Here is a 16957-nt window from a genome sequence, read left to right as displayed (position 1 = left end):
CATACAGGGCACTGCTTTCTTTGGTTGAATTCTAAGAAATTTTATTAAATTATGTTAATTTACCTTATGACTCCGCAAAGATTTTCTCATGGTCGCACAATTCGTCTAATTGTGTTATTATCGAGCACTAATACACGTCAAGGTATTTTAATGCAAATTCTACCCACCTTTATAAATTGTACTACAAAATTCATTCCTCTTTAAACATTGGCGCAGTACCCTATTTATTTTTTTATTTGTTTTGTATAGCATGATATACAAAGTGACTCTAAGGGTTAAGGTTTATTTATTACGATGTTATAATTGCGATTCTAGTTACCATTATTTTGGCAAATAAAAAAAACTTGATAATAAAAAATGTCTTAGTATAAAATGAATGATATAATATTTTATATTTATACATGAATATTTTATACATGAATTTATATTTTATACATGAATAATATAATATTTTTTTTATATAAACATAATATATGTGGTGTAAAAATTCTGTATCTTGTAAGACACATAAGTTCATATTAAGGAGTTAAGTAAAGTTAATATTCTTAAAACTCAGAAAATTAAAATATTGAAATCGTACGAGTAGGTACTTTGTGAAGGTACTGTGGTCGTAAATAAATACATTAAAAATAAATCAAGTAGGTTAACGTTCCATTTAAAAGCCCCCCATCAAAAAGGATTATCGGAAGCCGGAACTCCGGTGTAAAGATAGAATTACGACATACAAGTGACCTGTCAGAATCAATAAGTTCCTTCCGATGAACCCCTATAAAATACGCATAAAGTTCCCTACGTCAACCCACTGTTGCGAAGGGGCCTCTGGGAAGCCATACTATATCTACGTATCTATATTGCCTATAACAACTGATAGCATTCACAGGCATATTTTTTAAAAGTAACCACCTTTTTATGAGCGTTTTCGTATTATCCGATCCGATATGGGATCTAAAAAGAATATCAAAGGCAAATGTTAAGGATGGCGCCTTTAATATTGTATCATTTTATAATGATAAGGAAGAAGATGATAAGTATCCACGGCAAGGGCTTTTAGTCTAGAGCCAATTTAGCCACAAGTCGTCTCCTTCACGATTTTCGTTGACATCTCTTCTAAATACCTAAAACAGGTATGAATATGTTCCTCGTTCTCTCCAGATTACGAATTGACCTGTTTTAGTTTAAGGAGGGGGGGACGGGTTGAGAAAAAGGGGGGGAAAGATGGCGACCGACCATCATAGATAATTATTCACATCTCGAGTCCTATGGCACCAATCTGTTCGTGCGAGGTGTCATTCGAAAGCTTATTAAACCTACTTTAATTGTTTTCAAATAACTATGCTCATAAAAGTAACCGTTTAGGAAATATTTGAAAATATGTGTTTTTTTATCGCGCATGAATTGCACAAGTACTAGTAAAAAATGCGTCTAACTCAATAAACAATAACTTTACCGCAATTGATGTTATTATAAAATTTTTGCATCTATTCATGCTCTTTCTAAAAATATAAGTTTCATTGGTATATGATAATATATAACCATGTAATTAAGAATTTTGTTTGGCAGGGGTTATCCTCCAGCCCCTCTAGCACAACTTGCCTTGTCGCGCGCGAGTCCATACTTGAAGTCGCGCTTTATGTATGGACTCGCGCGCGACAAGGCAAGTTGTGCTAAAGGGTCAGGTCGCATAAACGGGCGCTGACCGTAGTAAAGTATTCAATATTTTTGAGGTCTTATTTTACGGATCCATATGTGAGAGGTATCGTTTGAAAGATAATTAAACCTACTATAATTGTTTACACATAACTATAGTATTAAAGGTAGCTGTTTACATAAAATTTGAAAATATGTGTTTTTTATCGAGCATGAATCGCACAAGTACTGGTAAAAAATGTTTCTAAGTCAATAAACAATAACGTTACCGCAATTGATGTTATTATAAAATTTACGCGACTATTCATGAGCTTTCTAAAAATAGAATTTTTATTGGTAAGTGATAATATAACCATTAAATTACGAATTTTGTTTCGTAGTGGTCACTCCGCCGGTCGCATAAAAATGAGCGCTGACCGTAGTAAAGTATTCAATATTTTTAAGTTCTTATTTTACGGATCCATATGTAAGAGGTATCATTTGAAAGCAAATTAAAGCTACTATAATTACTTTTGTATAACTATAGTTATAAAGGTAGCTATTTGAAAACATGAGTTTTTTTTTCGAACACGAGTTGCATATATACAGATAAAAAATGCTTCTAACTTAATAAACCATAACTTTACCGCAATTAATGTTATAATAAAATTTACGCGAAATTTCATGCGTTTTCTAAAAATATAAGTTTTATTGGTGTATGATAATATATGACCAAGTAATTACGAATTTGGTTTAGCAGGGGTGACTGCGCCCTGTCACGATATTGGGTGCTGACTGACCGTCGCCAAATTTTCTACGTTACTCAGATCCTATTTTACTGATAAATTTGTGAGAGGTATCATTTGAAAGCATATTATGCGTACTATCTTTATTTCTAATATCTCAAGTCGAAACTGTAGAAGTTTACAAAATATTTGATTAGTAATATGTGTATTTTACTGTGCATGAATAGCATTGGCATTGATAAGACACGCTTCTAGCTCAATAAATTATAGTTTTACGCAATTGAAATAATAACAAAATAAACGGAAAATGTATGACTTACACAAAAAATAAGTTTGGTTTGTATTGCATAAACAATTAATTTGAATTTGTTCAGCTCACCTACTGCGCCCCATCATATAAATGGATGTTCACCGTCGTTGCCTTTTTTCATGATTTTTTAGATTTTATTTCACTAATCGTATATTCATAATAAATATAATCTATCACGTATCGAATTTACTTATATACTTAATTGATCAGTAAAATAAAATCTGTAAAATGATGAAAAAATTAAGGCAACGGCGGTGGACATTCGTTTATATGACGATTGACCGTGCGCAGTGGGTATGGTGCACAAATTAACATTAATTGTTTAAGCAAAACTAACAAAACTCATTTTTTGTAAAGGCCATACATTTTGCGGTTCATTTCGTTATTATATCAATTGCGGAAAAATATAATTTATTGAGCTAGAAGCATGTTTCACTCGTATCAGTGCGAATGCTATTCATACACATATTGTCAAATATTTTGTAAACTTCTACAATTACGACTAAAATTATTAAAAAGTAACGATAGTACGCATAATATGCTTTCAAATGATACTTCTCACAAATTGATCGCTAAAATAGGATCTGAGAAATACATAAAATTAGGCGACGGTTAGCACCTATTTACGTCACGGGGGTGCAGTGACACCTGCTAAACCAAATTCGTAATTACTTGGTTGTATAATATCATACATCAATAAAACTTATATTTTTAGAAAGCATATGAAATGTCCTGTAAATCTTATCATAACATTATTTGCGGTAAAATTATGAAAACGGCAACGAAAATGGTCATCCATGTATATGACGGTGCGCAGTGAGTATGATGGATAAATTAACATTAATTGTTTATGCAATACTGACAAAACTTATTATTTGAAAAGGTCATACATTTCGCCGTTTATTTTGTTATTATATCAATTGCGGAAAAAATATAATTCATTGAGCTAGAAGCATGTTTTACTCACATCGGTTCCAATGCATATTTTCAAATATTTTGTTAGCTACTACAGTTACAACTAAAATTATTGAGAACTAATGATAGTACGCATAATATGCTTTCAAAAGATTCCTGTTAAATAAAATAGGATCTGAAAAATATAGAAAATTTGGCGACGGCCAGCATCCATACGTGGCCGGGCGCTGTGGCCCCTACTTAACCATATTTTGTAATTACTTGGTTATATAATATCATACACCAATAAAACTTATGTTATTAGAAAGCGCACGAAATTCCGCGTAAATCTTATATTAACATCAATTCCGGAAAAGTTGTTGTTTATTAATTAAGAAGCATTTTTTACCAGTAGGTACTTGTGCGACTCATGGTCTATAAAACACATATTTTCAAATATTTTCTAAACAGCTACCTTTATGAGTATAGTTATTTATAAAAAAATATAGTAGGTTTAATTAGCTTTGAAACCATACCTCTCGCATATGGATCCGTAAAATAGGACCTCAAAAATATTGAATACTTTACTACGGTCAGCACCCATTTCTGCGACCGGGCAGAGTAACTCCTGCTAAACCAAATTCGTAATTACATGGTTATATATTATCATATACCAATAAACTTATATTTTTAGAAAGAGCATGAATAGACGCAAAAATTTTATAATAACATCAATTGCGGTAAACTTATTGTTTATTGAGTTAGACGCATTTTTTCTAGTACTTGTGCAAATCATACGCGATAAAAAAACACATATTTTCAAATATTTCGTAAACGGTTACTTCTATGAGTATAGTTATTGAAAAACAATTAAAGTAGGTTTAATAAGCTTTCAAACGACACCTTGCACGAACAGAAATTGGTGCCATAGGACTCGAGATGTGAATAAATATCTATGATGGTCGGCCGCCATCTTTCTCCCCCCTTTTTCTCAACCCGTCCCCCCCTCCTTAAACTAAAACAGGTCAATTCGTAATCTGGAGATAACGAGGAACACATCCATACCTGTTTTAGGTATTTAGAAGAGATGTCGACGACTTTTTGTAAAAGAGGTCGTTTGGTCCCTATTTGTAGACCATGTGGAGTTCAGTCGATTTAAATAGTACTAAGAATGTCCAATGTGTGAATGTTTGCCCGTGTGGTGACGGGTTAAGAATTTCACCACCCCCTTTCTTCCCGTGGGTGTCGTAGAAGGCGACTGTGGGATATGGGTTAAATTGTGGCGTAGGCGAGTGGCTGGCAACCTGTCACTGCAATGTCACAGTTTCGTTTTCTTTCAACCCCTTGTTTGCCAGGAGTGGCACTGGGACCTGAGTGGTTTCATGTGCTCTGCCTGCCCCTTCACGGGACACAGGCGTGATTGTGTGTATGTGTGTGTGTAAGAATGTCCAATTTTTATATCTTAATTCGTGACAGTGACATAGCATTCGTCACTGAAACTTTGAATAGTAGCAGAGCTCAGCCCACATCAATTAATTACTTTAGAGACGACAGGGAAGCTCCGGACGGATTAAATTAACACCGAAATTGGGCCTTTGAGGACGGACACACAGCTGTTATCGGTTTAAGGCCTGTAAGAAACTAGAAATATAGGAACTATGATAAAATGAAGACTTTGTAGGACACATGTGAAAATCTTATCTTTTACCTTAATTATTCCATTGATCGAAAATGATTTGGTTTTGAATCGATTAATTTTTCTAACAAAGTCATCAAGATAGCTAATTTTTGACGACCGTATCATGAACTTGCCATGTCCCTTAAATTATCTTTATATTTTTAGAGGCCATCGTCAGGGCCGCATAATTTGCTAATCTAGTTTTTCTAACCTAAACTAGTTACTTTATTTATATTCACTGTGTTACTATTATTTTCCTACTAATTCTCTTCATATGGTTTCTGTCACATAATCTTAATTTTGCTTATCGTTCGCGCTATTTACTAAACGGCAAAAAGTGACCTATTTTCCCAGACGGACCTTAAAGATGAGGCACGCTAAACCGGACCAAGGTCGGAGCTACCGATCATTATGTTTTTCATCGAAGATACGCACGTTGAGTCCGTTTTCACATTATCCGATCCAATATCGGATGTCGGAAGAATAATGGGAAAAAGCACTCATTTTTACGGATCAACCGTCATATGTAATAAAGCAATGTTTTAGACGCCCCGATCTGTGCTCGGGTCGGTGTAATATACCTAAGTTAGCCTCTATTCCATTTAATTGTATAATTTAAGTTGAGAGATATCTTAAAATAATCTCCAATGCATTTGAAAGAGAATTCCTTGTACAATTTAACATCCAATGTTTCCCAGAGGCTATTTGCTTAATTCAGGATCGCAGTTCATTACATCAAGGCTTGATTGTAACAAGTCACGAAACACTTTCATTCAATTTGGACAATCTCATTAGAATAGATTAAGAAAAATACTGCAATTTGTCTCTTTCCGTTCTGTAAAATCGTTTACCATTGGTAAAGACAGAAAAATGCTGACTGAATTTGCTTGCACAAGAGGTGGTCCACTACTTACATTTGTAAACTTAAAAAAAATGAAATAAACAATTAATATCATCTGATTTTTGTTGAATATTATTTGATTATAATTTGTATACCTACCTTTAAGCCTTTATAGGGCACTGGTCTCAAAAAAGACCACCCTGTATGACTATATTTTTGTATTTTTTTCCTGTACATAATTTTTAGGACTACAGGATGGCGATGAGGTTTGAACTCACGATTTTTTTGAGTCTTGCCCATTAAAGGGTTAAAAAACTGTTTGCGGTGCGGACTTATTTAAACAGGAACTCATGTCTTATTATTTTTTATTTGCTAAAAAATCTTTTGTTTTGATTTAAGTAGTGTTAGACTAAGATTTTTTTTTATTTTTTTATTAGACTAAGATAACCCAGCTTTTTATTTTAAATGACAAAGTTTGACACTGTCATCGAAAAAAGGTTATTTGGAGGAAAATTTACGTCTCTAAACACACCCCCTCAGTACTCCAGCTTTGTTTAAATCGTTACAAAGCTAGCTTAGACAAAATTCAGCAATTATTACAAGTAAAACCTATAGATAAACGTCCTACTTATAAATGACCTAAGCTCAGAAATAGTTGCAGTTAACAAATGTCAATGCTGCTCAAGAATAACTTCAATCAATAATCAGACTGACAGAGAGAGACTCTTCCCTTCGCATCAAACATTCATCTATATTACTGGGAGGTGTTTGCAAACTTTACGGATTCTGTATTATAGTCAGCAACGTTGCGTTGTGAATGAAATATACCTCTTTGAATCATTAAAACATTTCAGAGACCCGGTACAGTTCCATTTTATACCATTTGGTGTAACAAATGGTCCAAGCGGTCCTAGCGCGCACGATTTTTTGCAGAAATCGCGTCTGGTTGACATAACTGGCCCCGTAGCCGAATGGCATTTCCGAAACGCCGCAGAAATGTAGTCTGGCTCTGTCGTAAGTGCGATAGAGATAGATAGTTACGAAAGAGATATAATCGTGAGAGTTTCGTGAGCGTTTGTGCATGCGGCTACGCACACTGGTGACCGAAGAGTTGGTGGCTTCCTCGTACAAAGTATCAGCATTACAATACAACAAGGAAACGCCGCCTGCTTCCTTGATAAAATGTTTGTAGGACCTGTTATAGTTTTGAGCTAATAAGTTGTATGCTGAGTTTTGATATAAAATCATCATTATATGAAATATAGTTTTTTTTATTTAAAAAATGCATTTAAAATAATAAATAACTTATATTTAAAAACCAAAACGCTACATGCAATCGCAAGCATCATTTTATATGAGGATTGTTTGCTTTATTGTATTTCATTTGCGATTTGTTACATGCTTTTAATGCATACATACTTTAACACTTTTTATTAAAAAAACTGGGTGGGTCTAGGTTTCAAGGCACCTTACAAAATTTACCTACACCTCAGATTCAAACATCTTTTGACCATTTAAAATAATCACTCAATTACAGGGGTAACTTCACTTACCATTAACACGTAGAATATTACATATTGAGTTTAAAGTGTACGGTAAAGTTTTAAAAAGGTAACTTTTGAGTTTGGTTGATATTGCTTTGGAAACTTTAAGGTCGCTAATAACGTTCAGGAGAGTTGGAAAAATTCTCCGGCGGTAATTTTATCGTCAGAAATTAGACTTTCAACGGCAATCTGCTGGAAGTTACTTTAAAAATATATTGGAAGTTGTAGTCGATGTATTGAATCTTAATTTGGTATGTAGGTAATTATATTGAATGAAGTATTCAGTTAAATGAATAGTTGTTTGGCATATTAAATATTATAATGATAGTATTCAATTTTTCATACCCAAAAACAGGCTGGCTAAAAGAAATGTTTAAATTTTATAATCGTTCCACTTTAAATTTTGTGAACTTGAGTGAAACTTTATCCACTTACTGAAAGCATGAGACGTAAATGCAGATCTATACCTCCAAACGCGGAAGTAGGTCAGAGCATTTGAATTATTTTCACACGGCCTAGACGGCCTGGCGATGTCGTGTCTGTAAACTTTGTCTAGCTTTCTGTTAAAAGTACACTTTGTTTATTTCGGACAAAGACAGCTGCAGTCTAAGAAAAAAACGTACCTCAGAATCATATAGGAAAAGGTACGGTGGCCTAGATGTTTGAGACGCTCGGCTAGATGGCGCTAATATTAATATTTAATATTTTGACACATATCAAGCTAAGCATATGGGCCAAATTTTCAAACCTGATGTTTAAAAGTTTTAAGCCTATGCCGAGAGATGGCAGTCTATGTCCTGTGATTACATATTTTACTTTGACAGTAACTCTTATAATACGATCCTATTTAATTCGCTATGCGTTTAAATGTTTTAAAATGTGTTAGCTAGATAGCGTCATGAAAAAATTTAGACGGTCAACCAAATCTTGGCACTAAAAAACTGCGGCAAATTTTAAAATTTAGAGCTCACCGGCCAGTCATAAGACACGTGGCTTCTTAAACCTTGACGTTGACGGAATCATGGACAAGCCATGACATTTAAAAATTGCATATTTTTAAATTAACGGAAAAATTTAAAATTCACACCGACAGGGCACTGGAGTCACTGAAGGCACTGAAGTGCCTGTTAAGATGTATTCTTACGGGTAGATGTTTGCTATACGCCACCCTAAGGCGATTGAGAATTGAGGGAAGGCATGGATAAATTCGCACACATCCAGCAGGCCTCCGTGGCGCAGTTGGGAGCGTGATGGCCCCGGAAAGGCCAGAGGTCGCAGGTTCGAGTCCTCCCGGAGGTGTGAATTTTTCCATTTATCCGTTAATTTAAAAATATGTACCTAATATCACTCGCAGGCGTTTCCTGCGTGATAAAAAAAGCAAACTTAAAAATTTGATTGAAAATGTAGGGGCCAAGGATTAATTCCCACAGAAAATTTGAATTTTGCGCCTTTTGCTAGTGACGAACAGAGCTTGGCCGTCTATAGAAGTAAACAGCGCATAAATGGTTACTACAATCAAAAATTATATACTTTTTCTGTGGCGATGGCTCACGCTATAGTCTGAAAGTTTCAGTTCAGAGACTAGGTACCTATTGAAATTTAATAATCTAGGCTTTTACTCTTTAAAAGTTAAATGTCACAAACTTGATAAACTTTGGCTATCAATAGTATTATTTACGCCTAGATTTCAGATATCACTTAAAAGTTATACCAAGGCTGTCAGTGTTATCAAATTTAACCTCTTAGGTACTAGGCTAAATAATTTTGTTTTAATAGTAGATTGTTGGCTAAAGGTAAAAAGGAGTGTTGGGAAAAGTAGGACGAAACGACCGGTCTGGCTCAGTCGGTAGTGAACCTGCCTGCTAAGCCGCGCTGCCGTCCTATCACTAAAACCCATCTAACCCACAAATGATAGTTTTGAGATATGGGCAAAAAACATAAAAACCCATATCTCTAGGAAATGTGTCGATTTAGTCCAGATTTCTTTTATTCTTAAATTAAAACTAAATTCACGCTAACATTATTTAAAATCAATTTAATTAAATATTGTTTAATTTATTAGAAATTCGCCATTTTGTGTTTAAGTTATGCAAATAATTCCTAAAATATGTATGATTTTACTGTTAAAACACGGTTAAGTATACTTTAGCCGTTTTTTAGGATTGAATAATACATAAAACATGGCTTAATAACGGCAAAGTAAATTTACGTGTTTATAGTAATCGTAACTGAGCATTGCATAATAATCTAAAAACATAGCTTAATAACCGCAAAGACACTAAACAATTTTATACTATCGTATATGCTCTAAAAAAATGCTGTAACCGTTTTTAAGCTATGCAATGACTACTAACATCGAAATAATTTGTATGCATTCCTAATCTAAAAGCCCGCTATATGACAAACCAGCGACGATTACTAGGTTTTAGCTTTGTCATTCTTTTTAAAAGGAGTTTATCATTTTAGCAATGTCCCGTTTACCTGCAGTACCTGCACTAAGTTTCAAGAGCAATTCAATTTGTTAAATGAATAAAAGACAACTGTATGATATTGTAACCATTTATTTGCATGCATAAAAAACCTCGTTATAAGTTATGTTACAAATCAACATATTTAAACTTAATATAATATTCTAACATTAGTGAAAACTAACATAACATTAATATGAAACAATAAAATTCGCTTTTTACATTGCAACAAATCAATTTGCTATACCGACACGGCGAAAGGTGTCGCTCTTGGATATCCAAAGTTATTCGTATTATTACTATAATACACTATTAAAATAATGTTTTTATTACCGAGTTATATAAGGTTAAAAACGGTTGACATTGGCTGTTCTTACAAAAAGAAACACGGATTTCATTTATTATTCGCCAAGCAAGTGAAAATAGCAATCTTTGTTTATTTTATACTTCAAAAATTCAAAATACATTTAGGATTGTTTGACATAATAATTTTCTCTCTTTCCGCTTGATTCCGTTCTTCTTAAATTGTATTTTTCTTTTTTTGTGCGTTTGGTTTTCGACAGTTGTATTATTAATATTAATATTACGAGTGTAGTGCTCTATATCGACGGTAGTTCTACATCGATAAATGGTTATATGTACTTATGTGTAGGTCATTCCTCCTTTTCTGTATGTAAAACTTCTGGATTTGAAGGGTCTGAATGAACTGGTACAGCAGAATACTTATATATCATACATCTTTTTTTTTTCTTTAAACTAGAATCAATATAGAGATCTTTGTTAACAATTTCTGGTAAAATCAGGTGCATCATTGCTTAAAATTGTATTAGCTAGGTTAAATTTAAGTCTGTTTCTCTGTTGTTTGTATGAATTGGAGCGGATAAATCAAGATAAAGCTTCATTTTGGATGATACATATGTTGTTATTTTACAATTTTTATATCCTAGGTATAGAGTTCTTCTTCTTTCGAGTCATCACTTGTAGTTTCAATGCGTCTGCGACGGAATAGTCAAAAACCTTCTTTCCTTATATCAAGATGAGAAGCATTTTACGAATGATTAAAGAAGTAAACGTTGTTCGATTTTGTTACAACGAAGGATAAACCCAAATTCGATGATCGTCAGCAACGGTTTTAGCTTGGACCAGTAAAAGGGAGTTTTAAAATTGATGTATTTTCGTCAGCATTGAAAATTAAAGCAGAAACGTTCGACGTGGCTAAGTTAGGCAAAGAATTCTGAGGTATCAATCTCAAAAATTCTTGAAACAATAAACAACGATAGAATGTTCCTTGGTAAAGATCAAGTTGAGCAATCCCCTTCTGTTCTACATTTATTAAACTTACTGCTGGTGTGATGACTTGTGGTCGGTTTTTCGGTATTCATTTTATTCGCAGATCTCTGTTATCGTTTGTATCCTGAAGTTCGTAACAAGCCTAAAAGAAATAACATTAATTAATTTGATTTTTGACTGCATTATTAAATCAGCTTGACGGTAATATAATGTTGCGCAAGTAATCCATACCTACATAGGTACTAAAACATTGTAAGGTAAATAAATGCTTACAAAATGTATGTGGCTATGGCAATGCCTACATAGCAATAGGATGGTACAATGTAATTTCTTGACTTTTTTGTTTACGCTTTATTTGTACACAATAGTTTTAACTGGGCTCTTGATCGAATAACTTATGAGTTAGGTATTTACTTGTCGCGGCAAACGTGTGATAATACGTTAGCAAAACGCAAGTTGTGCTTGAAAAAACCTTAAAAAAAAGATATTTAACACTTACCTGGTCTTCGGTTTCTTAACATTTTAAGGAGAAAATGTTCATTCACCGGTCACTACAGCCTTCGCACAACCTTCTGCGCGCGAGCCGCTCGGCCGACTGTCGGACTGGCGCAATAACTTTGGAAGGTATACTTTTACAACTAGCGGGGTTTTAGCGTAGCTTTGCTGGTTTGTCCTGTTTCAGTGTGGCATTATGAATATTTTTTTGTAATAAATTCACCGTAAAGCGCAGTAACTAGGTTTTAGTGATGTATTTGTAACCGAAATTACAATGAAAGTCTTTAAATACACGGTTAAAGGACTTTAGCCGTGTTTAAGCGTAGTATTTTATTTAAAAAAGTGAATGTTATAAAATGTAATAACGCAATTAAACGGCTTTAATGGGAATTTATGAAGCTTATGTCAAGTAACGTTGTTATAGTTATGTATCGTGTGATAAAACTATGAAGATAAACAACTGCTAAGCGCTTTAATATAAGTTATAGAAGACAAATGTGGGTTTGCGGTTTTATACTATTGAAAAGGGTTATAAAATAGTGCACTTAGCGAGGTATGTCGACTCTGTATCTCGGTAACTAAAAATGATAAAAATATGATTCCAAGACCAGTCGATGGGGAATTTTTTCCTATTTAAGAATATTTATCCAAATGAAAACTGGTAATATGCAGCTTAGAGGGGTTCTAGTGATAGGACGGCAGCGCGGTCCTGGGTTCGAATCCCGGTCAAGGGCATTTATTTGTGTGATCAGCACTTACTGAGTCATGGATGTTTTCTATGTATATAAGTATGTATTTATCTATTTAAGTATATATAATATCGTCGCTTAGCACCCATAGTACAAGCTTTGCTTAGTTTGAGGCTAAGTTGATCTGTGTAAGGTGTCCCCAATATTTAATATTTAATTTAAAAAGCCAATAATGAGAATAATGTTTGTACCAATTACTATTAATTGACAATAATATACTCATTTCATTTCTACTCTTGTTTAAATAAATAAACTAAAATCCTAATCAGTAACTTTACTAAAAGATTTCAAAATTTTATATTCATCTTAATCGTATTGAAATTAAATTGAAATACAAATAAACTCATTGTATAGCTTTATACCTATGTTATTCTATACCAACCATTCCGATCAATACTATTGAAAATATACACGATATTACTTACACTGAACGCCCTAAAAAATTCCCTGAATCTTTTTTATAATCCTTATATCTGTATTTATTTTATCCAATGGGACTACGCCGGCTCCGTTAGGCTACTTCACATTATTATCAATAAATATACAAACTCATTATAAAAAATAAGTCCAAACAAAAGTAGAAAATGAAACAACCGAATTTGTATATTTATCTATAAAAGAAACTATATACAAATTCAGCAGTCTTTGAGAGGGGTTCCGTGAGAATTGATTGGAACACCCCTATGTCGGTCATCGCCGTCATCGTATATTCGTGGACCTCAAACAGCTGCAATCCCTGAATCTTAAAAATAAACCTGCTAATAGTTTCTCGTTATTCCCTCTATCGCAGTATCTTTTACAAACGCTTTCTAGATAATTTTAATGATCAACGACCATACTTTTCCAATATAAAAACAAATCGAACGTTCGATAATGAGACAGATATCCTGTAGACAAATACGTTCTCTAGTTAACGATTACTCCGGGCCACGTTGACAGGCCCTTTGTTCGTTGCTAGTCAATTATTTGTAGGTTACCTCTATTGTGTAACATAAATAATATACTATTTCTGGTTTATCGCCTATCACTGTCTCGTTGTTTTCTTTTTCTTTTTTTACTCTAATTGTTTTACAGAGATGTTTTTTATTAGTCTACTTTGGTGTCTCACTGCTGGGATTATCGGAGTTATCGGAAATATCCTATGTTTCTCTGTTCTCATAATATACTAACTTAAAAGATGCTCAAAAATTGTAAACTATTCTGTTTCACTAAGTGGCCAGTTGGTAAGTGGTTATATATTTTATCTAGCTCCTACGACCTACTTAAATATTCATACAGTTCTGAGCCAAAATCATTCTTCAGTAAATAAAAAAAAAAACAATCCAATCTATACAAACATATTTAAATTCTGTCAAACAAGTCTGTCAGTAAATAAGAACAAAGAAAACCATATGCATCCTTTTCTTCAGGGTGCTAGAGAAAAGGACACCTATAGTTTTCTTAGTTCTTATTTACTGACAGACTTGTTTGACAGAGTATAAATGGCATTTCTATGACTGTATATTTGTATAAACTTAAATGTAACTGGCCACTCATTGATATCAAGTAAAAAAAAATGGAACATTAATAAACATATTCTAATTGCATGACTGTAATATAATCATAGCTGGGCACCGTTAATCAAATAGTTAACTTCGATAATCGCTAATCCGTTACTATAAAAGTTAACTTCGTTAATCGTTAAAGCGATACATTTCAACAAATTTAACGGAAGTTAAAGTTAATCGATAATCCGTTAATCGATATAAAAATATAATTTTACTGTTGCTAGTTGCATCATTTATGAACTATTTAGTATTTGCGTAAGTTTATATGTTACTGTAAAAGCCCGAAGTTCGCCAAAATCTCTTAAAAAATCCCAGCTGCCAATTGGTAACAGCGAAATGTTAATAAATATTCTATTTGGACTCATATCGACGTTGGTTCGGTAAATTCTAGGTTTTATTTGTTTTATTGGGTCAATCATGCGGTCGTAGTCATGGTGCGTAGGTTCCTCGGATTGAGACGCCTCTAATCGAAGTTGTGATCCACGGTAACTTGGTACAGATAGCACGGCCCGCTGAACTCTGCACTCTGGCTTGATACGTCGGTTGCGTGATTTTTGTGACATGCAGATGATTTACATTCTATTTCGCAGTTAGTGATGGGTGCAGTAGGACTAATAAACTTTAGCAGGTCTCGAACAAGTGATCCAAAGGCACCAATTTGTCTGTAGACTGTGAATTTACGTGAAAATCCTAGGTTTTGCCGTACTCCGGGCTTTTACAGTAGCGGTCAGAGCAAGTTTTACTCGGCGCGTGCGGAACTGGATTAACGGAAATTTAAACTCCGTTAACATTTTTAGGGTTCCGTAGTCAACTAGGAATTAACGATTAACGGACTAAAGGAAAAAAAAGTGCGTCCCCCCCTCTAACTTTTGAACCATATGTTTAAAAAATATGAAAAAAATCACAAAAGTAGAAAGAAATTTTAACTTGATAGGAAGTTGAGAAAAAACGAAAACTGCCTTAACATTTTTTAAAGTTAACTTAAAAGTTAATCCGTTAACCAAAATGTTAACTTCGTTAATTAACGATTAACGGATTAACGAGTTAATGCCCAGCTATGAATATAATAAACCTACATTTTGTAACTGGCCACTTAGTGAAAACGTTTACAGAATTTAAAAATAAAAAGAAGTACTCTCACCTTTGGCCCGGGCTCTTGCAGTCACTACTCGCATTGTTGCTCGAGTCATCATCGTCTTCTCTAGAAGTGGCCGCCGAGAGGACCCTTGAGGAGCCGGCGTTGATCTCACTACCATCGTTGTCTTCACCTTCTGAGGTGCGAGAGTTGCCCTCTTCTGCCTGTGGACAATGAAGAACATATTTTGTAGTACAACTATCATGGACAGCGGACGAAAATGTTAGGCCAAATTAAAAACATTAGTGTGCACTGCGCATTAATAAGTTTTGTTTCAGTCCTATGAATTACGAAGTCGGATTTTAGTAATCTGTCCAATTGAAGCAGATATTTTATATCTAAAAATTCTGTTAATTCTATTTCAATTAGGTAAAACTCGTGCGTCAGATAATTGCCAATCATCAAGACAAGACTGTCGTCATGTGTTAATTTGTAACTTGGGTATCAAACCCTTGCTTCTCTTAGGGCCAGTTGCATCAACCACATTTGACGGACACATCATCGTCACGCAGCAGACGTCTATGGGACTTCCCATATAATAAAATTTAACGAACGCTTTAACTGTGACAGATTTGATGCAACAGACCCTGACTCGTAGCATAACATGTTAGCAAATTACCTATTCGCAGATGTATCGTGAGTATTGTCCAAAATTTTACATTGTTACGGCCGGACCTTTAAATTTTCGACTTCGTTTCGTCACGTGTAAAGCGTCTAACAAAGTCGTTTTATTTCATTTATTTATATTTCCTCCAACACTCTGCGTTATAAATATGTATTTACAAAAGGTTCATCAGTTATTAATTCTAGTCCTTAAGAGACGATTTAGAACTCCCGAAATCTTGACTGTATCGTTAAGTATAAGGACAAAAAAAACCTGGTCTAAATGTTGACATGTGCATAATTTTGTATTATTATGTTCCGAGAGTATGATCTGAAGGTATTGGTAAGCACTATTTGATATAAGAAGGTCTGATATTGATTTTATTTTAGGGAGTTTATGGTATTTTCATTAAGGTCTAGCAAATACATTTGGGACAACCCCTATCTGACTTATTTTGAGAATATTCCAATGACTCATTAGTACGATTTCAACAAACAAAGGTTAATATGCTGCCAAAACATATTCTTTAAGAGTCCTCTTCATGGTTGTTCCATAGGGCACTTGCAGAATAAATGCGGTGAATTTATATAATTAAAAAAACGCATTTTTGAGCAACGTTTCGGATTGCCGTAAATTTTTGATGCAAGCAGGATAAGAGAAACAGATAAAAAATTAGCCATAGGCCAAAGTCTACTAGACATTCATGGTGTTTGAACAGTCCCTAAACCAGATCGACATAAACACTATATGATAGATAAATTCGACATCAAAGTCGAAGTTAGCGTAAGCGCCATGCCACATTCTCTAATTAGCCATAGGCCAAAGTCTACTAGACATTCATGGTGTTTGAACAGTCCCTAAACAAGATCGACATAAACACTGTATGATAGATAAATTCGACATCAAAGTCGAAGTTAGCGTAAGCGCCATGCCACATTCTCTAATTAGCCATAGGCCAAAGTCTATTAGACATTCATGGTGTTTGAACAGTCCCTAAACCAGATCGACATAAACACTGTATGATAGATAA

At 34.1% G+C, this 16957-nt stretch overlaps 1 protein-coding gene across 1 annotated transcript in view; it reads right to left on the bottom strand.

Annotated features, from left to right (window-relative positions):
• Positions 1 to 15432, bottom strand: part of LOC125236550 — a 106633-nt gene extending 91201 nt beyond the window's left edge. The window contains exon 1 of the mRNA XM_048143391.1: positions 15330 to 15432. The gene's annotated coding sequence lies outside the window, so the exon portion shown is untranslated. The remainder of the gene's footprint in view (positions 1 to 15329) is intronic.
• Positions 15433 to 16957: the final 1525 nt, after the last annotated feature.

The sequence above is a fragment of the Leguminivora glycinivorella genome, chromosome 19 (genome assembly GCF_023078275.1).
Source record: "Leguminivora glycinivorella isolate SPB_JAAS2020 chromosome 19, LegGlyc_1.1, whole genome shotgun sequence".
Classification (NCBI taxonomy): Eukaryota; Metazoa; Arthropoda; class Insecta; order Lepidoptera; family Tortricidae; genus Leguminivora; species Leguminivora glycinivorella.
The sequence above is the reverse complement of the archived record's forward strand: the minus strand, read 5'-3'. Positions and strand labels throughout refer to the sequence as shown.